General features: G+C 44.1%; 1 protein-coding gene across 4 annotated transcripts in view; it reads left to right on the top strand.

Moving 5' to 3' along the window:
• Nucleotides 1-25516, top strand: part of ASTN2 (astrotactin 2) — an 876482-nt gene that overhangs the window by 822914 nt on the left and 28052 nt on the right. The window lies entirely within an intron of this gene.

Here is a 25516-nt window from a genome sequence, read left to right as displayed (position 1 = left end):
CACAAAAGCATTTCTTCTAGTGATGAATAATCTGCAGCCCAGAGAGGAAAAGTGGTGAGTTAGCAAGGAGGGCTGGGATAGGAGTCCCTGCCTGGTGTTCTTTTCTCAATTCCATGATATCCCCTCTGAAAAAATACTTAGATTTGTATATCTGAAGTATGTATACATGCAGCATATATATATGACATATATATATATATATATGTATGTATGTGTTGTTAGTTTTATTAGATTCAGCTTCCCCCTCCTTAGAAATAGTGCCATTATCACTCCTTCACAAAATATATTAGAGTTACTGCATCCAAACTTCTAGTGATACAAAAGGAAGTCATTCTGAGGCTCATCTGTTAATCTTAGAAAAGGGGCTCGTTTTTCTTTTGTTCTCCCCTCAGTGAGCATTTGCCACATTGAGATGCATCCATCAAAAGCTATAATATAGAGTTCTAGAGACAAGCTTTCTTCATGTACCCTAGTTACAAAACTATAGGGCACCTCCCTTAGCCTAGAAAGCTGAAGTTATTAACAAGGAGGGCATTATCCACAAATTAATGAACTCAGTTATGTTTTTCTTTTATTTACTCAGTGATCCATGCATTTATCCATCCTTTACCCAATCATTAACCCATCCCTCCTTCCATCCATTTCTCCCCCCCTTCTTCCCTTTCTGCATCCATCTATCTCATTCATCCATATATCTGTTCTTCCTCTCTTATACTCCACCATTCATTCACTTATTTATTCATCACTTCTTTCATTCATTCCATTTTTATGTATTCATTCATTCACTCATAACTCATTTACTTATTCAGCAGACATTTTCTGAAGAGTTCCTATGACTTGGTACTGAGCTAAGAAGTGCAGGTATGAATGTGACTATGACAAGGGTTCTATTCTCAAATAACTTAGAACTTAATGATGGTATGAAAGGCCACAGACCGTGAATTCCGATCTGGCTTTGACATTTTTAGTTATGTCATCCTTTACCTCTATAAGCCTCAGTACAACAGTAATAATAAAATCTATTTTGCAGAGGCACATGAGAATTAAACAAAAAACACCCCAGCACAGTATGTATGTGCTCAGTAAGTATTAACCCCTTCACAATGTGAATCTCTTTCACCTCCAAACCATATCCCATCCCCACTTCCTCTGGAAGGCCATGACTTTTCTAAAGACCATGGCATACTTTAGAATATCCAACATATTCAGGCTCATTGGTAACATCCAACACATTCATGCACCAAATTCAGGAATATCCCTATAAGCTAGAGAGTGGGCCTCTGACCCTGGCTCTGCCACTGACTATCTTGTAGATGTTGGGATCCAAGTTTTACTTTGTACAGAATAGCAGAATCAACTGGGGACAGTGAGAGCTCTGGAAATGGAATCCCCAAAATACAATAGGCTATCAAATCTCTTCTGCTGGGACATCTTGGCAAACCTGCCAGAGGAAGTAGCATTTGCCTCAAGCCTTAAGTGCTGACCTGGGATCCAGATCTTGAGAGGATGACTCCACTGCCTCTTAATCAACAAGTGCTGACACCAGCCTCTGGGTGTCCAGGACCACCGCATCTATCAAATGTATGTGACTAGATTAAGAGCTCTGAGGCCTTTTCCAACTCTGAAAACTGTGATTATGTGAAGAAAGTAACATTTTTGAAAGATTTCATGATGACTGGCTTCTGGTCCCTTTGTCCCTCATTAAGCACATAGACTGGAGGCAGACAGATCTGGGTTCACATCTCTCCCCTGCACTTACCAGCTGTGTGACACCTAGTGAGCCTGTCAACCTTCTGAGCTTCCATGTCCTCCTCTGTGAAAATGTAGATAATAACAATGTCTGATGCACTGGGACCTGAAGTGGATTTGATAAGCTAGTGCACAAAAGCTCTCCACTTGGTGATGAGTTCCCAGTAAGAGTGTAAGAAGTGTTAGCTGTTATCACTGTTGTTCTTGTTGTCCTTGTTGGGCTAATGGTTAATTTTAATCCCCTCCCTGTCCATTCACCAACTACTGGGACAACATCTAGCAGAGAGGGCCAGAGCCCTGGAAGGTGGTTCCTATCCAGTGAGAAACAAGTAGTAACCCTGTCTCTGGGTGACATTGTAGAGTCCGGGCATTAGGCAGTCTGGAATCCTACAGGCCTGTTATGTAGAGAGCAATGAAATGTCTTATGGAACCCCAAAAGCAATTAACCCTGAAAGCTGACAAATCAGTCGAATCCTTTCAAGATGATGGTGGTTTTCCCTCACTTCTTCTTTTCCTTACTGCACCCCCATGACCCCCTTGCCATGTCGTTAAGTGGGACCACCCTTTCTTCTTCTGTCCTGGAAATGTATTTGTCATGAGTTTGTCATTCCTAACTCTGAACACTTCTTTCTTTTATTTTCAAAACTGATTTTATTAAATGGCTGTGGAATCTGGGCTGCTTCGACAAGGATCCCAGGGTGTGGTTTGGACCCATCTCTCATCCTATTGGTGACTCTCCTTCCATGAAGTCTGACCAACACGGTCGTGAGTTTTAAAATAGTTCCATTGTCAGTTCTTGGGGCTTCTTTTCTGCTTGCTCATTCCTTACCAAAATCAGTTTTCTTACTCTTGGGTCCAAAAGGCTGTGTATGGAAGTAGGAAGAGCATGGGCTTTGGGGACAGACTAGACTGGGTGCAAATCCTGATTCCGCCCTCTACTCATGACCTGCCCTGGGAAAAGTCATTTCTCACTGCTCGATGCAACAGTGTCTTCCTCTGGAAATAGGGAGCTGGTAATTGTTCTCATATCACGGGGTTAAAAGGAAGAGCAGTAAGTGACAAACTCCACAGACAGGGGTTGACCAGAATGCCTTGCATATAGTTACTGCTTTGTTCTTCTTGACTCCATCACTTGGTATCTGTGTCTCTTCCAAGGACAACCAAGGGAGAGCCATTTCCTATGGAGCAGGTTGAGGTGCTACTGGCCCAGGATCCTTTGGGAATGAAATAGAATGAAAAGAGAGCATGAGCCCACACCCCTGTGTTTTAATTAAGCACAGGGCACCAAATCCCCCATCCACCCCACCAGAGATATAATAGGATTCAGGTGGAGAGGGCCAGTCTCTCAGGCAGGAAGTCTGCATTCACATCTCACTACCACCACTTCCATCTCTGGGACCTTGGGCTAAACGTTCACGTCCCCTTCTTGTTCTGCAGTTCTGGCACCTTCAAAGTAAAGGTGTGTTAGATCCACCCCAGCTTGAGAGTTCAGAGAATGCATACTTTTGCCACGAGATTTCTTCTCATTCTTTCTCTCCCTTCTTCTCCTCCTGGGCTCCTGTCCTTCCTGCTTTTCTGCCTCTCTCACTTGTTTTTACCCCACTGTGCCTCCTTGTGTCTCTCTGTTCATCTCTCCTGCCTTTCATTCATTCTCTGTGTAAGTCTATTCTTCATAGCTTGCTGTCTGTGTCTATCTGCCATTCTCCCAGTCATTCTGACTTTGCCTTTCTCTTTGTTATTCTCTTCTGTTGTTGTGTGTGTACCTCAGTTTCTCTGTCCTGTTTCTTATTTGAGTGTGGGTTCCTCTCTCTTCGTCTCTCTCTCTCTCTCTCTCTCTCTCTCTCTCTCTCTCTCTTCATCTCTCTCTCTCTCCGTCTCTCTCATTCTTTCTCTCTCTCTCTCTCTCTCTGAATCTCTACTCCCTTTCTTCACTCCACCAAGGAAGGCAAATTACTTTTGCAGCCCCTTTATCCATGTAGTTTTACAAAGCACCACTGGGTTGAGACCAATTGGGGGAGGGAAAGTCAAGGCTGATTTTCTGTCCTAAGCTCACTCTGGTGTAACAAAACAGAAACCTCAGCATTTGGGCCCTGTCTAAATTGAATTTCCTTGTTTGTTTCATTTGTTTTGCTTTTGAATGAAAACAAACAAAGAGAAGCAGAGGAGAGGGTCTCCAGAAGGTCTGACAGTGTGGCCAACTCCTGCACCCTTGGGTTGTTGGAACTGGAGAGTGACCCTGAGAAGGAATCTCCACTCACAGTGGATGGGTCAGGCTGGGCTAGGCATCCATGGTCTTCCCTGCCCTTGCCTGGCTAGAGGCCTAGATACCCTTCTTGTCACCACTCCTCAATTTCCTATTACCCAAGGTAATTAGCCTCTGTCTTGTCTTGGCTGCTTTGCCTTTCTCAAGCCATGGATAACTGCCAAAGGGTCCTGAGCAAACATGCAGTGGCAGCCAGGCCCAATTCCCGGGGAGGGGGGCTCATTCCCACACATTCAGAGGCTTGCCCCAGGCCCGTCCTTCACCTCCCTGGCCTCAGCTCTCTGAAAAGAATGCCAAGGGAGCCTGGGTACTACAACCACATGCCAACATCCATGGTGGGGCCAGAGGCTTGGGGGAGGAGAGGGGTTCCTTCTTAGCAGGGATGGGTGGAGTTGGAGGAGAGGAGTAAAAGGAAAACTAGGGCTCTAGAGAAGGGAAAGCATTGTGAAGAAAAAGCCTGAGGTCAGGAGTCAGACAGCAGTTCCCACACTCACTCCCAGTGGGACCCAGAGCCAGTTCTTCCGCCTCTGCCTTGATGTTCTCATCTGTGAAATGGAAAGGTTAAACTCTGTGCTATGAGAATTGCGCACCTCTGAGGTGGGGATTAAGACTGCACCAAAGTCCTGATTCTCGGTGCCTCTGGTACTTCCTGGATAATAGCAGTAGCGGGGAGAGTAATAGTTGACTGAGCACTCCCTGTGTGCCAGGAACCATGCTAAGGATGATGTTGGGTGTGCTATCTCGTTTAATCCTTGCCATAATCCTGTGGATCTGGTATCACCATCATCATCGTCATTACCTCCTGTTTCATTGATGGGAAAACTGGAGCTTAAAGGGGTAAACATTTTGCCCAAAATTACATGAAAGGAGAAAGAGAGCTGACATTTGTACCCAGGCTGCCTCTAACACGCACCCTCCTCTGCCCTCGCCCCACGTGCTATCCCTGTCCTTGTGCATCACACAAATGGACCTGTCAGAATATGAGTGCAAGAGGGCTTTCGCACTAACGGCAGCCCTGTTTGTCATGGAAAGCACGCTGGGGATGGACCCAGCCTGCGGCCTGCAGACCCCCAGGGAAGGTGCTTCACACTCATCTTTCTCATCCGTGAAATGGAGCTGATTGATCCAGAAAGTGGAGATAATTAGTTCTACCTCCCCATGTGGTCACAAAGATTAAAATGAGTGGTAGATGAGGAAGCGCTTTGAATTTTTCACAAGGTCATCATGTGCTCATGTCAGGCTTCCTTGATGACTCCGTCGCCAGAGGTCAGCAGCGGGGAAGGCGGTAGAGACGTCGCGAATCCACTTGCCCCTTCCCACCCACCACCTCACATACACAGTTTAAAATTAGGCCTTAAAATTAGATCAGACAGAAGGAAGTCTTCGCCTCCACTCCAACCCCTCCCCTCAGGTGGGTAGGTGGCCTTGGGCAAATCTCTTAACCTCCCTGAGTTACAATTTTTCACCTGTAAAATGGAATCACGATAGGACCCTTTTCATAGGATCGTGAGGATTCGATGGACTGAAACACGTAAAGAGCACAAGACTGTGTCTAGCTCACTGTCCGTGCTTGACTGGAGGTGGAGGAGCCTGGCCGTTACGCTCTGGGGTAGCAGTCTTCACCCAAGCAATCCGGCCTGGGGTTGCCACTTTGACACCTTCCTGTTCACGGCATTCCAGTGGGAGAGCAAAGTAAGTCTTTTTCTCGGACACTGGCCCTTTACTCATCATCCCCACGCACTCTTGCTAGGATGTAGCGCTTTTTTCCTTCCTCAAGGCCTCTGCTTCTTCCCTTTCCCCAGGATGGACTTCTCCGGGATTTGCCTGTCACTTTTCCCATGATGGCTCCTTGTTCTCCTTCACGTGTTGAATTACGTGTCACTTCGTCTCCCGAAAAAGGCCTTCCTTGACCACATTATCTGCAGTAAATCCTGCCTGCCACACATAGAGACACACAAAGCCATGCTACTCACTAAAGCTGTAATGACTTGGTATCTGGTCGCTTGTTTGTTGTCTGTCTTTTCTCACCTGTCAGCTGCATAGAGCAGCATCTGTGTCTGCCTTTTTATCCCATACCCCTGGTACCTAGAACAGTGACTGACACCAGTAAAGAATCCAGTAAATAGTTGTTGAACGATGTGAAGAAATTTCCAAGTCAGTGCCTCAATCTGGAGACACTGAGTTTTCCCCTTCACGCATTCACAACCTCTAACTCCCTTTCGTACCAAATATTTAGATGACCCCCACCGTGTGCCAGGCTGCGGTCTAGTACCAAATCTCCGTATCTCTATATCTACCTGGAGATTTGTCTGTCTGCCTGGCTACCTACCTACCTACCTACCTTATCTAATTTAATCCTCAAACCTACTCTCTAAGGCCATTACTGTTCTTCTTATCCAACAGATTAGCCTGCTAAGGCACAGAGAGTTTAGATAACGTGACCAAAACCTCAAAGCTTGTAAGAGGAGAAATCAAGCTTTGAACTCAGCTAATTTATTTCCAGAGCCTGAACTCAAAATACCACATTGGTTGGCAAGAAGAATGATACAGTGTAGAGATGGTGAGGGTCAGGGGGTAGAATATGTTTAGAGGGGTCTTTTGTGCAAAGAGCCACGTGGGCCCAGATGAGTTGGAAACAATATGGAAAACAGATTTTTCAGTCTTGACACCAAGAGATACCTGTCCACTACCACTCAATTCCATACTTCCTCCTGCAGTCCTGGCCCTGCCATGCCAACGACTGAGCTCAGAGTCAGTACGAGGACCTCTGCTTCTCCTAGCAACGTACTCCCAATGCCATTTTTGCGACACCCAGGATCTCCAGCTCTCATGTGCTGAGTTGTTTCTCAGTGTCTCCAGATTGCCATGTGTTTCTGCAAACAAGTCCACGCTTTTTGGCCCAGCGATGCTATTCCAAAAGCCCAGGGGGACTGGAGCCTTGGATGGAGCATTTCTGGGCCCCCTTCGCCCCCAGACACCACCTCTGCCCGGGCACAGCCTGGGCAGTACATCAGAAAAGCAGCCAAGGCCACCGCCATGGATACTATAATTATATATTAGATGAAATCCCAAAGTTCCCCTTTATTTACATTCCTACCCTACCCTCTTCATTTCCTCTCTTCGTGCCAAGAATCAGCACAGACTTTACTGGAAACAGCATGAAAGTCATCAGGAGCCCTCTAAGGCTGGCTTCCAAAAGTGCTTGCCCAGATGATGGGAGGCGAGAGACCTGAGGGTCATCTTGCTTCTGGCTCGAAGCAGCTGGGGCCGTGGCAAGGATTTTCCCCTCTGGAGGCCTCTGGTTCTTCACTTATAGGAGAGGGATTGAATGAGGCCGACCCAAAGGACCAGTTCATGAATTTGCAGGCTGTGCACCTCAAGAGAGAACGGAGGAGAGGAGAGGGACTCAAGCCCCTGTTGATTGGAGAGGGGAGAGTTCGAGTCCAGGGGGAAGAGCTTCATTCAGCTTCAGGCCCCATACTTCTCCCACCTTTCAGTTTCAGTGAACCCATCTGTTTAGTGGGCCTCTGGACCCAAGTCCCCAATGTGACAGGGCCCAACTTCTGAGGGGACTTTCAGCATTTGGGAGAAAAGAGATAGGCACCGAAGAAGCCTTCCATGCTGACCAGGGCCCTGGGCCACAGCCTCTGGACCAGTGTGAATGGAGGCTGAGGCCCAGGGTTGATCCAGGAAACACCAGGGAAAGAAGCCAAGACAGGCCTTGCCCCACTCCATACTGACTTTTTCTTCCCAGTGTGAAACTTCCTCAGCCCTTTCTTCTTCTCTTCAGTCTCCTTCTCTCCCTCCCCCCACCACTTCCCTTCTCCTTTTCTTTCTCTTTCTCTGCCTTTTCTCCCACTTTTCCTCCCTTCCCTTCCTCTCTCCTCCCTTCCCTTCCCCTCTCCTCCCTTCCCTTCCCTTCCCTTCCCTTCCCTTCCCTTCCCTTCCCTTCCTCTTTCCTCCTTTCCCTTCCTCTTTCCTCCCTTCCCTTCCTCTCTCCTTCCCTCCTTCCCTTCCCCCTTTCCTTCCTCCTGCCATTTACCTTCTCCCTCTTTTTCTCTGCCTTTTCTCCCCCTTCCCTCTCCTTCCTCCCTCCCACTTCCCTTCTCCCTCTCCCTGCCTTTTCTCCCTCTTTCTTCCCCCTCCCTCCCTTTCCTTTCTTCCATCTCCCTCCCTCCCTCCTTTTCTCCATGTCCCCTCCCTTTTTTCAAACATCTCTTCTTTCCTTTCCCCTTTGTCCATTTCTTTATTGCTTGACTCTTGTTTTCCCTCCCTTTTTTCCCCCTCTCACTTTCTTGTTCTCTCTCTGTCTTGGCGTCACTCTATTATTATTATTATTTTTGTCTGTGTGTCCATCTATTATTTTTGTCTGTGTGTCCTTCTCTTTTTGCCGTCTCTGTATATGCATGTCTTGTCTCTTTCTTTACTTACCACATCTCAGTCTCTGTCCCAATCCCAAGATCTCTATTCTTTCATCCTTCTGTGCATTCCGCACGGCACCCACCCTAAGTACAAGGGCCTGGGTCTACTGTGTGACTCTGGAGCAAACAGCCAAGTTGTGGCCAAGGGTCCCAGAGCTAACCAGGGGCCGGGGGCTTCCGATGCCCCCAAACCTGAATGGAATGTGAACTCTCCCAGGTTGTGGCACCTTGTCCAGTTGGTTGGGAGACAGGGTTGTGGGTAGGGAGAGAGATAGCCTTGCGACTCAAGACTCAATTCCCTCTAGCATCAGGTCATGCTGACCTCTCCAAAGTGCACAGTTGGGGCCCCAGAGAGGGGAAGAGCTGTCCTCAGCCAGAAGCATATACAGCCATGTGTCTCAAGCCAAGAGAGACTCGTAGAGGAAAAATAAAGCTGTTTTTCAGCTGACAGACAGTGAGGCTCCTAAAACCTGCTGGGGACTCTCAGGCAGGCTGTTTCTTTCCTCAAACTGCATCAAGATTTCATCCAGGAATGGGACACTGGCCAGATTCTGGAGGGACAGGGCACAGGCTGCTCTTGTGAACTCATGGATGGTGGATGGGTGGGGGCTGAGGCCATGCTGGAAAGCTAGGCCTTGAATGCTGGGCAGAGAAGCTGGACTTTATCCTGCAGGCAATGGGGAGCAAAGAAAATCTTGAGGAGGGGCAGGTTATATTTAAACCTGTGTTTTGTGGGGACTACTCTGAGCATGGTGTGGAAGGAGCTGGGTTGACTTGATTATTAGGGAAGCCATTTGGCATAGGTAAAGGGGAAGGGTGGGGTCCTCATACATTTGAGGATCCAGTGAGTGGTGCCCTGAGAAGGGCATATGCTGGGTCGGAGTGGAGCAACATGGGCTCAGCTCAGTTCTGGGAACATCCAAGGATAGCTTTTCTTATCCTTACTAACTGACTGCAGTGCAAAGTGCTCTGGAAAAGGACATATTTGTGGGGCATCTACAGTGAGCCTCCCTAAGCTGGGTACATGGGATGCAGAACTAAGCAAGCCAAGCAAGGTCTCTGCTCTCACAGAGCTCACAGTTATGGTGGGGAAGCAGAAGAGACCAGACAGGTCCATGGTGCTTCACTTCGTGTTCTGATGGGAAAGCCCAGGGGCTGTGAGAACTCTGGGGAAGGGCCACGAACCCAGCCAGGTCTACTGCAGGCCCCCTTTGCAAATCAACTGCAAAATCTTCCTGAGGAAATAATTGGAGGGGTTGTACTGCATTGAATAGTGATGACACCCCCCCCCCACCCCGCACCAAAGTCCATATCTACCCTAAACCTCAGATTATGCCCTTATTTGGGAAATAAAATCTTTGTAAATGTAATGAGTTAAGGATCAAGATGAGATTACACCGGATTAGATTGGTCCCTAAATCCAGTGTAGTTACTGGTATCTACTACGTGGAAAGACAGGCAGAGGTTGGAGTTTTGCTAGGTCACTATCAGAAAACATTCTGATGCTGGCCATCAGTGGGGTGGTAATCTCAGAGGACAGTGAAAGCCCTATGTGCAGGGTAGCAGGGGGCTAAGGGAGACAGGGTGAACTCTCAGCTGGGCTTTATAAGGAGGAACTTGCAAGTGACGTCAATGGGTCAACAATGGCCAGATGGTTATGATAGGGAACAGTGGGGACCATGGTAAACTATAAATGGAGTAGAGAATACTCAGCTCCAGCTGATTATTACTATGTGAGAGTATAGACCCAGTGTTGAAAAATATTCCAAGCCATAAATCTAGGGGTTTAAGTGAAATCTCTTAATTAGTACTTGCTGGCAACCAATTTAAAATTGGTCACATAGACCAATTTTGTAAGTTACAATTAGCCTGCAGGTTAATTCAGAATTACTAATCTAGGTCAGCTCTTCCAGTGTATACATGTGGAAGCTGAGGCCCTGAGAGATGACCCCTAGGCTTCTCATTCAGAGCAGTGCAAGGATTAACATATAGTGGTTCCAACACCTGATGCAGTGTTCTTTCCAATGAGTCTTGACCCCGACCTTCTACCTTAGGGTTGCCTTGTTGCAGGGGAAGCACAGAGACAGCTCAACATGGTGAGAGATTCCTGGGATGGGGTCACAAGCCACTCTGGGTTCTGTGCCCAGCTTTGCTGCCCATCCACGAGAGACCATAAGCAAAGAGCTTCCTCTTTCTGAACTTCAGTTTCTTTCTTGTTACAATGAAGGGATTGAATGGAGAAGTCCCTTCCTTCTCTGATTTCTAAGGCTCGAAGAACTCCTAGAGGTAGGAATGGGCTCAGGCTAGAGGCCAGGCTTCCTAACTTGTCCCTGCTCCTGTTATCTTGGCTGTGGGTCCATCACTTCGTGCTAAGTGGCCACCTGCCCCCTCGCTCCCACCTCCATCTATGGAGGCTTTTGCTGTGAGCAGTCTTGAGGGTCATCGCTGAAAAGGTATTAGCAGACCACAGGGGATCATCATGAATGATGCATGGAAATTCAGAAGCAAGACAGAATCCAGATTCTTGACATTTTCCTTTCTATTCTGTTCTCCTTTCCCTCAAGGACAGACTCTCCCATTTACCAACAACCCCGTGATGCTTTCACACTTGAAATACAGCATAATAGAGCTTGAGGCCTTGGAAATCATTGACCTGAACCTTCTCTCTTTATGGGAGAAACTGAAGTTCAGGGAAGGCACGAACCTGCACTCTGTCACTTAGAGAATCAGTGTCAGAGCTGGGCTGGATGAGGGCTCTTAACTCCCATACAGACCATACAGGCCACCTGCTGCTTTCTTGTCCTGGATCCAAGCACATGTGTACCCCGATCATATTGGGTGTATGAGAGGCTAGGGGCATGGGGTTTGGAGTCAGATTGCCCTAGGGTGAGTTCAAATATCAGACAGTTTCTGGCTGTACAAGATACTTATTTTTCCTGGCTCTCAATTTCCACATCTGCAAGGTGAGAGTGTTTCTACTTCCTACATTAGTTTCATGGTAAAGCAAGTATAGAATGGTTAATACATGCCAAGCTCCCAGCCGTAGATGTTCAGCACACAAGACATACCAAGCACATACCAAGTACACACAAGACGTTTCTTTAGTAGGTCTTCCTCAAGGATGACCATAAAGGGGACCCATGATCAGCCAATTGTCCTGCCCACTGTGAAGTTGCTCACATTTTTCTGTTCTCTCTGAGCCACTTCCAGGAGCCCTTTGGACATATGATGTGACAAAATTGGGGATCATTTTCATCAAATATCTGACATAACAAGAGATGCCTTCCCTTTTTCTTTTTTTCTTCTACTGTTCCTTGAACCCATCCCAAATACTGTTCTCATGATGATCGGGAACTAAGATTGTCAGTGATCCAAGAGTAGAACATGTTTTAGAAACCGTGCTTTAGGACTCTGTGAGTCCCTAACATATGGCCTAACATTTGGTAGGTACTCAACTCAGCCAACACCAAAGGTCAGTAATAGGTACTACAGGTTGAATGGCTGGAGTCCATACTTCATATAAACATCTATGGCTATTAGCCAGTATCATAGCAGTCACATGGCCCCTGCCTCCTAGTCACTGTCTTCATCAACCAGTTATCAAGTTCTGACTACCTGCCACACTAACTCTTCGATCCTTCACAATATGGCACCCTCTGAGGCAGGTACTATAGTATCCTTGTTTTATATATAAGAAAACTAACACTGAAAGGCTGAGTGTCTTGTTCAAGGTCACCTAGTTGGTAAATGGCAGAGTCATGAGTCTAATACAAGATGCCTGGCTCCAGAGTCTACACTTGTATGTTCTTATGCATTCCTCTTATAGGCAGTAGAGTGACTAAAATTGGAACTCTTATGGCTCAGATTGAAAGAGCTGTGTCCAGTGTTGGAGACAAATTTGTAAGCAGATAATTACTCTGGGGTGGAGGGTGATTTACCCTTACTAAAGGCAAGAAAATTCGGAGGAGGCTGTGATCTCTAACAGGCAGTGTACCTCAGGGGAGGCACATTTGAGTTGAGTCTGAAAGAATGGATAGCATTGGCCATTTAGAATTAGGAAAGTTAAGGCATCTGAGGCAGAGGGAATAGCCAAAATAAAGACAAGAAGGGGGAAATTGAAGGGACACATAAGGGAAGAGCAGAAGTTTCAGGATGGCTGAGATTTATACTGTATGAGGTTGGAGGGCCAGAACTTGTAAGGCCTCGTAATGCAGATGAAGGAACGAATGATTGGTTCTGAGCAGCAGTGAGAAGGCCACATTTGGGCTTTAGAATGATCTCTATGGAGTGTGGGTTAGATTCGGAAGACTTAGAGAGCTGTTATAGGAGTCCTGGTAAGAGGTGAGGAATCCGGAGTTAGAATTGTGGCAGAAAGAGATGAGAGGTAGAAGTGGATAAAGAGAGGCATAGGATGTAGGCTTGTTGTACTCACAGTGTTCTTTGGGAATCTATCAAAGAACAGCCAACAAGCCAGCCTCGTTGAGAAGATATAGCACGGAATTCAGAACTTTAAAATCTAGGTTTAAATCTTGACTCTACCCTTTCATAGTCCGGTAACCTTTGAAAAAACTATGTCTAGCTTTTGAGACCAAGCCTCTTTCTGCATCCAGAAAATGGGAGTAAGAAATTCTACTTCAAAATGTATCTGTCAAATTAAAAAAAAATTATTCTATATGTCAATTCTTGGCACCTGAGAGACATTTATATTAATTTCCTCTCATCCTTTCCTTTTGCTTCAGTCTTATTGCAGTAAGCATTCATATTCATTGTCCCTCTCCCTCCACCCCCTAACTGCCCAACTTCCCTCTCTGGGTCCCTCTTTCCCCAGGATGCCAGAAATGAAATAACATTCTTTTCATGTTTGTTCTAAAGCTCCTGGCAGCTTTCCCGCAGACCCCTGGCTGGGTCAGGACTCATTTGCATTAGCATGTGTGAGGCCAGCGTGAAGGGGAGGGAGAGGCCATGTTTTCAGGGAGTTTCATCAGGCACCCCTGCCAGAAAAAGGAGAAGTTACTATTTCTTTCTGGGAAACACAGATTCAAACAAGCAAGGAAGGCCAGGGGGCTGTCTGACTTGTGCAGAGGGCGGTGCTTGGGTTAGCTCCCTGCCTGACTCCCAGGACTGTATCTAGCCCTCTCATCCTTATCACAGGCCTGCCCCCAGAACTCTCTCCTGGGAGAGACATGTGTGTCATAGCTTAAGACATAGATAGATATTTATTAACCATACCTATGGCCTGTGATGGAGAGGAGAGAACGCACACAGGCAAGGAAGACACTCAGAAGCTACAGAATAAACAAACAGCAATTTCGCTGGCTTCTAGATGGATATTAAATCAACCAAAGCATCTTAAAAAAAAAAAACACACAGAGGTAATCCCTGGAGTTTTTTATTTGTTTGTTTTTGCTTTAAGTCTGTGAATTTTTAAATAATACACTGGCTTAGAATTATACTTTTTTCCAGGAATCCCAGTAACCTTGTCCAAATCCAGCTAACCAATGCAGGCCAAAGGGAGTCCCCTAGAGGTGTCTTAGGAGTGCATTGGCACCATAAAATGCTGACCCTAGAGGCAAGGATTATACCATTTACAGCTAGGCAAACTGAGTTCCTGATATTTTATTGGACAACCTCCCATCATTTCCCACTATCCTTTTTCATTTCCTAGCATGGATATGTCTTCTTCAGGCAAGACCTTTGGCTCTTCCTTTCTAGTAGTATCCATGTTCATACTTCAGAGGAAGAAACAAAGAAGAATTAATGATACTGATGGCTGTGAAAGAGTGCTGTTGATATGCCAGATGCTGTTCTAAATGCTTTATATAAATTACCTGGACCAGTCCTCTCAATAACTCAGTGAGGACAGAATTTTATGATCCCCATTTTATACATGAGATAACCAAAGGCCAGAGAAGTTAAGAAATTTGCCTAAAGTCATGCACTAGTCAGTAACAGAGCCAGGATTTAAATTCATACTGGCTGGTTCCAGAGCCCAAGCTTCTCATCAGTAACGAGTGCTGCCTCTGCCAGATCGCGCACTCTTTACCCCTTAGAGGGCTTTGGCACATCTACATCTCTTATTTGTTCTTCAGTTCTCAGCCTCAGCCTCAGTGTTGCTCCCTCAGAATGGCATCCCCCAACCCGTAATCTGAATTGCGCCTCCTTACCCCTTTCCTTTACTGCAATTATTAAACTTTGAAATGACACATTTATGTGTGTGATCATGTCTGTCCCCTATTAGACTTGACAGTCTGTGAGAGTAAAGCTGGTGTTTGTTTTGTTTATTTCTGTACACTCAACTGCACACATGCAGAAAGCATTCAATGAATATTCATTGGAGAAATCAATGCATGTAGTATCGCATTTAATCATAGCTATATGAGGCACACACTTTTCTCCCTTATTTTAGACATAAAGAAATAAAGGCTTGCAGAGGTTCAGTAAATTGGGCATGCCACTAAGTCACTAAGGGGGTATATGCCAGAACTAGTGTTAGAAAACAGGTCTTTTCTGATCTCAGAGCCCACGCTCTGAGCCTGTACACTGTATTCCTTCCTGTGCAGCCCTATAAGGGACACACACAGAAATGAGGGCACAGTGTCTGCCCTGGATAGCTTCCTATTCTGCTGGGAGAAGCCAGATGTGTATACAAACTGCCACACCACAGGGAAATTAAAATTGGTGAACTGGTTCTACAATATCACACTGATTATGAGCTATGGAAAAAGGTAGGGAGAAAGAGGACGTTTTGGACAGCCAGAACATTACTTTCTGTACTTATCCAGTGCACACTTAGCCTTTAAGGGTGTGTTCAAATGTAGCATCTTCCCTATTAGCACTGGTGTTCATTCATTTTACAGTCTCTGCATCTCTGTAGGGACCTGTACTATATTCTAGGGACCAGAGATGAACAGCACATTGTCCCTGCTGCCGTGGAGCTCATGATAAAATGTGGCCCGTGATAAGAGAGCTCAGAGGAGGCGATGCCTCTCAGTCCACTGCAAGCTGGCCAGGAAGGGTGACATTGCATTTCAGTTGAGCTTTAAAGGATAAATAGGATCAGGCAGATGAAAACAGAGAAGGGGAAAGGTTTTCCATGGAGAGGGAGTCATATGTACAAAGTTATTGAAGAGCAAGGGACTCTCTTGCTAGGCCAAGAAGTGTGGACTTTATCTTAAGGGGTAAAGGAGTCATTAAAGGTTTTAAGCCAGATGCTCAATAGACATTGTTAATTTGCACTTTAGAAAGATCCGTCTGGCTGATATACTGACGATAGATTGGAAGTTGGAGGGAACTGTAGGAAGCAACAAGGAAGCTGTTCCCACGACCTCAATGAGAGACAGTGAGGTCTAGTGGTAGCCAGAATTGGAAGAAAGAGGGTGGTTGAAATCTACCGTGTCAGATGAGCAGGACATGGGAGGGCGAGGGATGAGCCAGAAACAGCTCATGAACATGTACAAATTTATCCTGCATGTTGCTTATTGGTAAGAACTCTACTTCAATCCCTTGCCTCTTAGGCTGGGCCAAGGTAGAGCAGTACTGTCGACAACCAGAAAATATTTCCCAAGTACCTACTGTGGGCTATACCTATCCTCTGGAAGATTTAAAAAAAAAAAAAAAAAAGTGAGCTTATGTGAGTTGGCAAAAGTTCCCATTATTCCCTTTCTAATTTTTAAGAGTACTTGGCTCTCATCTGTTTCTGAAACAGCAAGAGATCCTTTATGGGTGCCACAACCATGTGGGGGCTGATGGGGTTGAAGGGAGATGAGATACAGTTTTTTTTCTCCCAGAGAGCTCGCATACCAGTGGCGTGCTCAGCAAATAAAGGATAGATGAGGACAGTGTCACTTATGGCTTCATGTCCTAGGTACTAAGACTCTGAGGGAGAAGCAATTGGCCCCGTGAAAACAGGTATGGGTCTCTCCCAGAGCCCGGAGAGAGAGCTGGCCAAGGTCACGTGACCAAGCCGTGCTAGGGATTTTGTTTGCTGGTCGCTAAGCCGAGCTGGAGAGCCAAGCAGAAGAGCAGTCCCGCTTCTGGGACGAGAGTCCACCACAGTCCTATTAATTAATCTCCTCCCCACCATCTTGGGCAACTCGAAATGCACCAGATACTATTTTAAGTGTGTGACTAAACATTAACTTGTTTTATCTTCACAATAACTTTCTAAAGGATATTTCAGAAGGACATAGGAGAATCTGGACTCATGAGTGCAAGTAACAGAAACTCAAATCAAAATTGCTTGTGGAAAAAATGGAATTTATTTGCTTGTGTAACCGGGAAATTCAACAAACGTGCTGGCTTCAGCCCCAGCGGAATCTAGGAGTTCAGATAATAGGATATGGACTTTGTGTCTCTGTCTCAAGTTTGCCGTGTGTTTGGCTGCTTTTTGAGTTGGGTTTTCCTCATGACCCTGCCAGCTAGAGTCTTTGATGGTCCTTTAGACCTATGATCTTAGAAAGAGATCCCTATCAATCCCCAGGAAAGGAATCTGGTTGTTTTGCTTGGGTTATCTCACCATTTCTGTGGTGGGAGTCAGGGACATGAAATGGACAGTCCCACTCAAATCACAGTAGAGGTGGAAAAATTGTTGCTAAGTGGACACAGGCACCATGCTTCCAGAAAAAGGAGTAAGAAAGGCTAGGTAAAGGAAACAACCGAAACTGAAAACAAAACAAAACCGGAAAACCCTGCTGTCCTCAGAGTTCTATTATCTCCTTTACAGAGTTGAGAAAATAGAGGTCCGTAGAGGTGGAGCACAGAACAGGGCCCATATACAGGTCTTTCTAATACTAACACCCTGGATCCTTAACCACCGGCATTGCACTGCCTTCCCTCATAGTCTGTGTTCCATCTGAGGAAGGTGGGAAGGTGAAAAAACCCACTCAGGTGCAGCATCCCAACTCACAAAGATGAACTAGACAATAAAGGTCACAGAGAGAATGGGCTGGTATGAATGTGAAGCCGGGTGCTATAGAGAGCTACCTAGGAGTCCCAGCCTTGTATCTAGTCTTTAGGGAACATTTACTGGACCAGTGATATCAAGTTTCATTGTTGGAGAGCAGCGTGATGGGAAGGTGGGTAGACTAGCAGAGACGCTGAGCTCAGAAGTGTCTTGGTGCCGTGTCTGTCCTTGGATCAACCCAGACCCTGTAGAGATTTTTCTGCAAGAGGGAGCAGTTGTGTCTTCAGTGTCAAGGTGAATATAGCACAAGGAGCCCTCAACCAGAAGTTGAATTAAGGGCCAGCTCTATCACTCTGCCACTATGTGTCTGTCCTTGATTAAAGAGCTCCCTCCCCACCCTCCCTGCAGACATCAAATTCTCTGAATGTAAAATGTGGGCAATAAAGCCTGCTTTGTCTTGCTTTCAAGGTTATTTGCGTAATAAGCTTTGCAAAGTGTAAATTGATAGGTGTCAGGGATGTGTTCATTTGTTTGCTTTAATCACGAAACTGAAAATAAAATGCAGAAAGTATGGAGCCAGTACAATAAGCCATAAGCCACCGTGTGCCCACCGTGCAGGATTAATACCTGCCAGGGCTGTGTCACATTTGCTTCAGAGTACTTTCCTTTATCCTGAAAGAAATTAAAATTAAAGATCCACTTGAAGATGACTGTCTCTTTGTCATCAGTCTGGTCCAAAGAGCAGAGTGAGTTTATGTTTGTTTATTTATTTGCTCACTTCTCTCCTTTTTAATTTCCAGTGGCATCTCTCATTTCATACGCTAGCCAACCGAAAATCCAGCTGGTTGCAGCTGACACAGTTTTTGTTATTTATTATTTATTAATAATATTAACTTAATTTCCATAATAGCCATATTTTTAAAACCAAGGCGCAGAGAGTCTCATTAGGTCTTATCTCTCCTGGGAACCCTTTTTCCCCCTTTTTATGTCAATACCTATAAGAAAAGAAATAAATACTTTAATAATGTATTCTTCTAATCTCGTGCTTACGCAAAGTCTTACGTCTCTGAGAGCTTGTCCAGCCGTGGCGAGGTCTTATCAGGGCCGGATGCCCCAACTGTGCCCAGCCAGCCCGTTGCCCTTATTCTGGTAGCTCAAGGTTTCTAAGGCCGATGTGTCCAGTCGACCAAAGAGGCTTATCTTCATGGGCAAAGGGAGCCGGATGGTGGCTGGGGTTCTGAGATACGAGACAAAGGCTATGTGAGGTTGCCCAAGTTCACAGCAGTGATCAGACCCACTGGTGAGAACAAAGAGGGACACCGTGGTGGGGAGGACACAGCCCTGGTGGTGGGGGCAGACAGTCCTGGGTTTGAATGCAGACCTGTTCTCTGCCATATAATGGGCACTTAGCCTTCCAGAGGAACGACACCGCTCTGAGCCTGTTACTGTAGTGGGTGAGGGAGAGGCACCTTCTTTGCAGAACCCCTTTCTTGGGAAAACCAGGATCAGTCATGTAGTACCCACAGTGCGTGACATACAGTTATCAGACATAATGGCTGCCACAAAGAAGGGGGGAGTTGGGCCATATGAGCGAGCAGAGAATGGGTCAGTGTGGCCCAGAGAGCAAGCATCAACGGAGTGAGAGGAGGAAAAAAATAAAATCAAAACAGAGTAAAAACTGCCCAGTATAAAGGCTGCCTGGGGACCCACCAGGCCAGTCCTGCTAAGTGGAATGGAGGCAGGGAGACACCTTTGGGGAAGGGTACCCTGCTCTCAGCCCTGTTTGTAGTTTCCCCTGTGAATCTGCTCACTGTGCTAAGTGTCAGTACAGTACCCTGCCTTGGAGACAGGGGGTCTGGGTTCAAATCTTGGATTTGCTTTGAACTCGCTATGTGACCTAGGACAAGCTGATTGCCCTCTCTGAGCCTTAGGTGGAAGGGTTGAATAAGCTACTTGACAAGACTCTGTCCTGATGCTATTTCTCAGCTGGTGAGAACACTGGGAGTTCTCTCTGGAGCTCAGGGCTGACACAGACGAGGCTTCCCTCAGGGCTTTCTGGGCAGCCGCGTCCAGCTCCTCAGTGGTTACCACCTCTGTTGGGAGTTCTACTGAGATACTGCCCATTCATGTCTAGTGTGCTTTCGTCATCCGTGACCTGTTTATTTGGCAGCCTGGCGTGGAGAACTGATCTTTCAATCATGCTGTTCGCACCACTTAACTTTGCCCTCTATTACTGCTCTGCTTTCCTGAACAGGTGAAGGTAATAGCTCTCTCCTTTCCCCTAAGGAAGAAATTTGCCAACCCCCTTACTTTTTCTCTGAACTAGTTCGACCAGTGCTTAACTTTCTATCCTGTCTTGTTCACCATTGGTTCTTGGGGACATGTTTTATCTGTTCACGTAGGATTATAAGTGCCTTTTGTTTTGTTTTGTTTTGTTTGTTTGTTTTAAGATGGCAACAGAAAGAATCCTTTGCTTTTATTCAGGAACCAAAGTACAATGTCACAAGACAGCAGGAACTCAGGACAGGAAGCATTGGTGTTTGATTAAAATATGTGCATTGGAGACAGAACTGCTATCTTCAGATCATATATAAGTGCCTTTTGGATTAAGACTGACATGTTAATTCATGATGGGCATACTGTATCCTACAAAGAATGCAGACTTGAGGTCAGGACAGCTCTGGGATTGGATCCTACTCTGGAAGTTACCACCAGGTGACTCAGGCATTTCATTTTATCTTTCTGAGACTTTGTTTCTTCATCTGTAAGCATAGATACATACAATATGATCTACTTAAGATTGTGGTAAGGAGTAAATTAGATAACATATAGTCAATGATTGGCAAAGACGATACATATGTATGAATTGTGTGTGTATGTGTGTGTGTGTATAGTCTAGTCAAGTAAATTGAGAGCCCCTTGATGGGCAGGGACTGTGTGCACAGGGCTTCTGGGCCACACCTGCTTTTTAGTAGCTGCAGCCAAGGCGCTTAGGTGCACATTGGTTTACAGAAATACTATAAAATGACCAAACAGCTGTTTTAATAGCTACAAAAGGACTGACTTTCCTAAGTTTTTGAGTTTGTGAAAACTATAATCCCTTTTCCTCCTTTTTCTCCACCTTTTCTTTCCCCTAGCTTTCCAATGCTGAATGTAGGAAAAAGGATCCATTCTCTTCCTAAGCAATGCACATGAGATATCTCACATTCTACTCATACTCCACACACACACACGCACACACACACACACACACGCACACAGGGACAGACATTTATATGTATTCATATGTACATATCCATGTATTCAAGAAACCCTTATTGAAGGCCTACCTTATGATCTAGCTCTATTTTTTTTTTATTTTTTTTAATGTTTATTTTTGAGAGTGAGAGCATGAGCAGGGAACGGACAGAGAGAGGGAGACATGAATCCAAAGCAGGCTCCTGAGCTGTCAGCACAGAGCTGGGCTCGAACCCACAGACCATGAGATCAGGACCTGAGCCTCAGTTGGACGCTTAACCCACTGAGCCACCCAGGCACCCCTAAACATTATTTGGTTTTATTCTGAAAGATACATCAGGGGTTTGGGATTAAAAGTGCAATATTCAGATTCAAGTCACTAAAAAAATTTTTTTAATGTTTATTTATTTTTGAGAGACAGAGCATGAGCAGGGAAGGGACAGAGAGAGGGAGACACGAATCTGAAGCAGGCTCCGGGCTCCGAGCTGCTAGCACAGAGCCCAAAGCAGGACTCAAACCCACAGACCACAAGATCATGACCTGAGCCGAAGTTGAACGCTTAACTGACTGAGCCACCCAGGCGCCCCAGTGAGCTACCTAAACTTTTGGCACTAGGGATATATCAGTGACTGTAACAGACTCCATTCTTGTTTTTGTGAATTTTATATCCAAGCAGGAGTGACAAACTCGGTAAATATAACAAACAAGGAAATTATATATTAGAAGTTCATAAATATTATGAAGAAAAAAATAGAGCCAGCTGAATGGTATTCTAATATACTTCTAACACAGAGCCTGCTTGGGATTCTCTCTCCCTCTCTCTCTGCCTCTCCCCGACTCGCACCCCTGTTACACTCTCTCTCTCTGTCTCTCAAAATAAGTAAATAAACGTTTATTTTTTTAAAAAGGTTTCATTGAAGGTCCCGTTTCCCCTTTAAGTAACGCTTTCTGCTTATATGAGCAAATATGGGACAGAGGCTGAGGCAGAAGGTGCTTTCTCAAACTCAGAGGTCAGAAAGCTACAGATATTGAAGATCCGATCCTGGCCATGGCCACCTTTATGGACACAGGATTCTTGTAGAGTGACACCATTGGCTTTGTTTGTTTACAGAGCTTTATTATTTTTTTGAGATCTAAATCATATACCATGTAATTCACCCTTGTAAAGTATGCAGTTCAGTGAATTTTACAATGTTTAGAAAGTTGTACGATTATCACAACTAATTCCAGAACATTTTAATCATCTGAAAAAGAAACTCCATATCCATTAGCAGTCACTCCTGTTGTCTCCATGTCCCTGTCCTAACTACCACTAATCTACTTTCTGTGTCTAGGAATTTGCCTATTGGGAACACTTCATGGAAATGGAATCACACAACATATGCCCTGTCTGAATTCTTTCACCCGGCATAATGTTCTCAAGGTTCAGTGATACTGTAGCATGAATAAGGAATTTATTCCTTTTTATGGTTGAATAATATTCAGTTGTATGGATATTTTGTTTATTCATCAGTTGATGGACATTTGAGTTGTTTTCTACTTTTTGGCTGTTAATGCAGCTATGAAAATTTGTGTACACTTTTTTCTTAATGGACATATGTTTTCAGTTCTCTTGGGTATATACCTAGGAATAGAATTTCTAGGTCATGTTAACTCTATGTTTAACTTTGAGAAGAAAGGGGCACCTGGGTGGCTCAGTCAGTTAGGCGTCCGACTTCGGCTCAGGTCATGATCTCACGGTCTGTGAGTTCGAGCCCCATGTCAGGCTCTGTGCTGACAACTCAGAGCCTGGAGCCTGCTTCGGATTCTGTGTCTCCCTCTGTCTCTGCCCCTCCCCTGTTCATGCTCTGTCTCTCTCTATCTCTCACTCATGCTCTGTCTCTCTCTATCTCTCAGTAATGAATAAACATTAATTTTTTTCTTTTTTAACTTTGAGAGGAACTGCCAAGCTGTTTGCCAGGATGGCTGCACTATTTTACATTCCCATCAACAATATATGAGAGTTCCAATTTCTTCCATCTTTGCCAGCACTTATTTCTTGTTTTTTGTTTTTGTTTTTTGGGTTTTTTTTTTTGTTTTTTTTTTTTTTTTTTGGTTATAGCCATCTTAATGGGTAAGAGGTGGTGTCCCATTATGCTTTTAATTTTCATTCCCTGCTGACTCATGATGTGAACATATTTTCATATGTTTATTAGCTGTGTATCTTCTCTGAGAAATATCTATTCAAATCTTTTGTCCATTTTTATACTGTGCTATTTATCTCTCCGTTGTTGAGTTGCAATACTTCTTTATGTATTCTGAATATTAGTCTTGTACCAGATACATGGTTTACAAATATTTTCCCATATTTTGTGGGTTGTGTTTTTGTTTTCTTAATATCGTCCTTTGTAACACAAAAGTTTTTAACTTTCGTGAAGTCTAACTTCTCTTATGTTTTTTTTTCTTTTAGTTGTGCCTTTGGGGTCATAACTAAGAAATCATCATCTTATCTAAGCTCATGAAGATCTAGGTTTTTTTCTAAGAGTTTTTTTAGTTTTTGCTTTTATGTTTGTGTCTTTGATCCATTTTGAGGTAATTGTTTTATATGGTGTGAGATAGGGGTCCAATTTCATTTTCTTGCATATCACTATCCAATTGTCCCAGCATCATTTACTGGAGAGACTATTGTTAAAGAGACTATTCTTTTGCTCTTGTTGAAAATCAATTGACCATAAATGTATGCATTTATTTCTGGACTCTCAATTTTACTCCATTGATCTATGTCTATTTTTATACTAGTATCAGACAGTCTTGATTACTGCAATGTTGTGGTAAATTTTGAAATCAGGTTATGGGAGTCTTCCAACTTTTTTTTTTTTCAGGATTATTTTGGCTCTTCTGGGTACCATATGAATTTTAGGAGTAGCTGGTCATTTTCTGCAAAAAATCAGCTGGGATTTTAATGGAGTTGTGTTGAATCTACAAATAAATTTGGGAGTATTTCCGTATTAATAACATTAAATCTTCCACTCCATGAGCACAAGATGTCTTTCCATTTATTTAAGTCTTTAATTTCTTTCTGTGTTTTATGGTTTTCAGTGTATAAGTCATGCATGCCTTTTGTTTAATTTATTCCTAAGTGGGGGTTTTTTTGTTGCTACTAGAAATGGGATTATTTCTTAATTTCATTTTCTGATTGTTCACTGCTAGCATAAAAAATACAATTGACTTTTGCATATTTATCTTACCTGTAACCTTACCGAATTTGTTTTCTTTCTTTTTAAGATCTGTTGTGTGTGTGTGTGTGTGTGTGTGTGTGTGTGTGTGTGTGTGTCTGTGTGTGTGTATATTCCTTTGTTTTTCTATATACAAGATTATGTCATCTACAAATAGAGATAGTTTTATTTTTTTAAGTTTATTTATTCATGTTGAGAGAGGGGGTAGACAGAGAGACAGAATCCCAAGTAGGCTCCATGCTGTCAGCTCAGAGCCCCAACATGAGGCTCGATCTCACAAACCTCACAAACCTCAGCCAAAATTAAGAGTCAGATGCTTAACGACTGAGCCACCCAGGCACCCCAATAGAGATAGTTTTATACTTTACTATCTGGATGATTTTTTTTCTTCTTCTTCCCTAAATACCCTGTCGATAACTTTAAGTATAGTGCTGAATAACAATAGTGAAAGTCGGTCTCCTTGTCTTTTCTAGGCCATAGGGGGAGGTTTTCAGTCTTTACCATGAAGTATGATGTTAGCTGTGAGCTTTCCACAGATGCCCTTTATCAGGTTGTGGTGGTTTTCTTCTATTCATACTTCAAGTGTTTTTATCATGAGGGGATGTTGAGTTTTATGAAAGCTTTTTCTGTGTCTATTGAGGTGATTGTATAATTTTTGTCCTTTATTCTATTAATAGGATGTGTTATATTAGTTAATTGTCATATGCTGAATCAGTCATGCTTTCATGGGATAAATCCCACTTGGTCATGATGTATAATCATTTTTACATGTTACTGGATTTGTTTAGGATTTTGTTGTATCTATATTTATAAGGGATATTGGGCTGTAGTTTTCTTTCTTTGATGACTTTTCTGGTTTTGGTGTCAGAATAATATTGGCTTCATATAATTAGTTGGCAGTGTTCCCTCCTCTTTTATATTTTTGGAAGAGTTTATGTAGGATTCGTGTTGATTGCTATTAAAATTTGGTGGAATTCACCAGCGAAGACATCTAATGACCCATTGTTTTATAGGAAAAGAAAGCAAAATCCATGAGGAAGGACTTCACCCACAGTCATAGTGCTGATTAGGGCAAAGCCAGGGAAGCCCAGGGTTCAGACCTCCCTCAGTTTGTAGCTCACTGCGTGCATAGTCTCTAATTCTCATACTATTAAAAGCAGATATTGTTAAAAAGATGTGGTATGTGTGTGTGTGTGCGTGCACACACACACACACACACACACACACACACACACAATGGACTATTACTCAGCCATAAAAAGAGTGAAATCTTGGCCTTTGCAAAAAAATACTAAATTAGACAAACCAAAAACCAGACTCTTAACTGTAGAGAACAAACTCATGGTTACCAAAAGGGAGTTGATGGGGCATGGGTGAAATAGGTGAAGGGGATTAAAGGTACAATCTTGATAAGCACCGAGTAATGTATAGAATTGTTGAATCACTGTATCATACTCCTGAAATTAATATAACACTGTATGGTAACTAGACTGGACTTGAAATTTTTGAGCTAAGTAAACTGCAGTTGATTAACAAGAGTGATCAATTATATGAAAAAGCAAAAAAGCAGGTATTGTTTATCTGTTTTTATTATCATATTTTCAATTATCGAAGTATAGTTAACATACAGTGTTACATTAATTCAGGTGTACAACATTGTAATTGAGTAATTCTGTACATTACTCTGTGCTCACCATGGTAAGTGTAGTCACTGACTGTCACCATACAA

The sequence above is a fragment of the Panthera onca genome, chromosome D4 (assembly GCF_046562875.1).
Source record: "Panthera onca isolate mPanOnc1 chromosome D4, mPanOnc1 haplotype 2, whole genome shotgun sequence".
In the NCBI taxonomy this organism is placed as follows: Eukaryota; Metazoa; Chordata; class Mammalia; order Carnivora; family Felidae; genus Panthera; species Panthera onca.
This window is presented reverse-complemented; position numbering and strand designations above follow the sequence as displayed.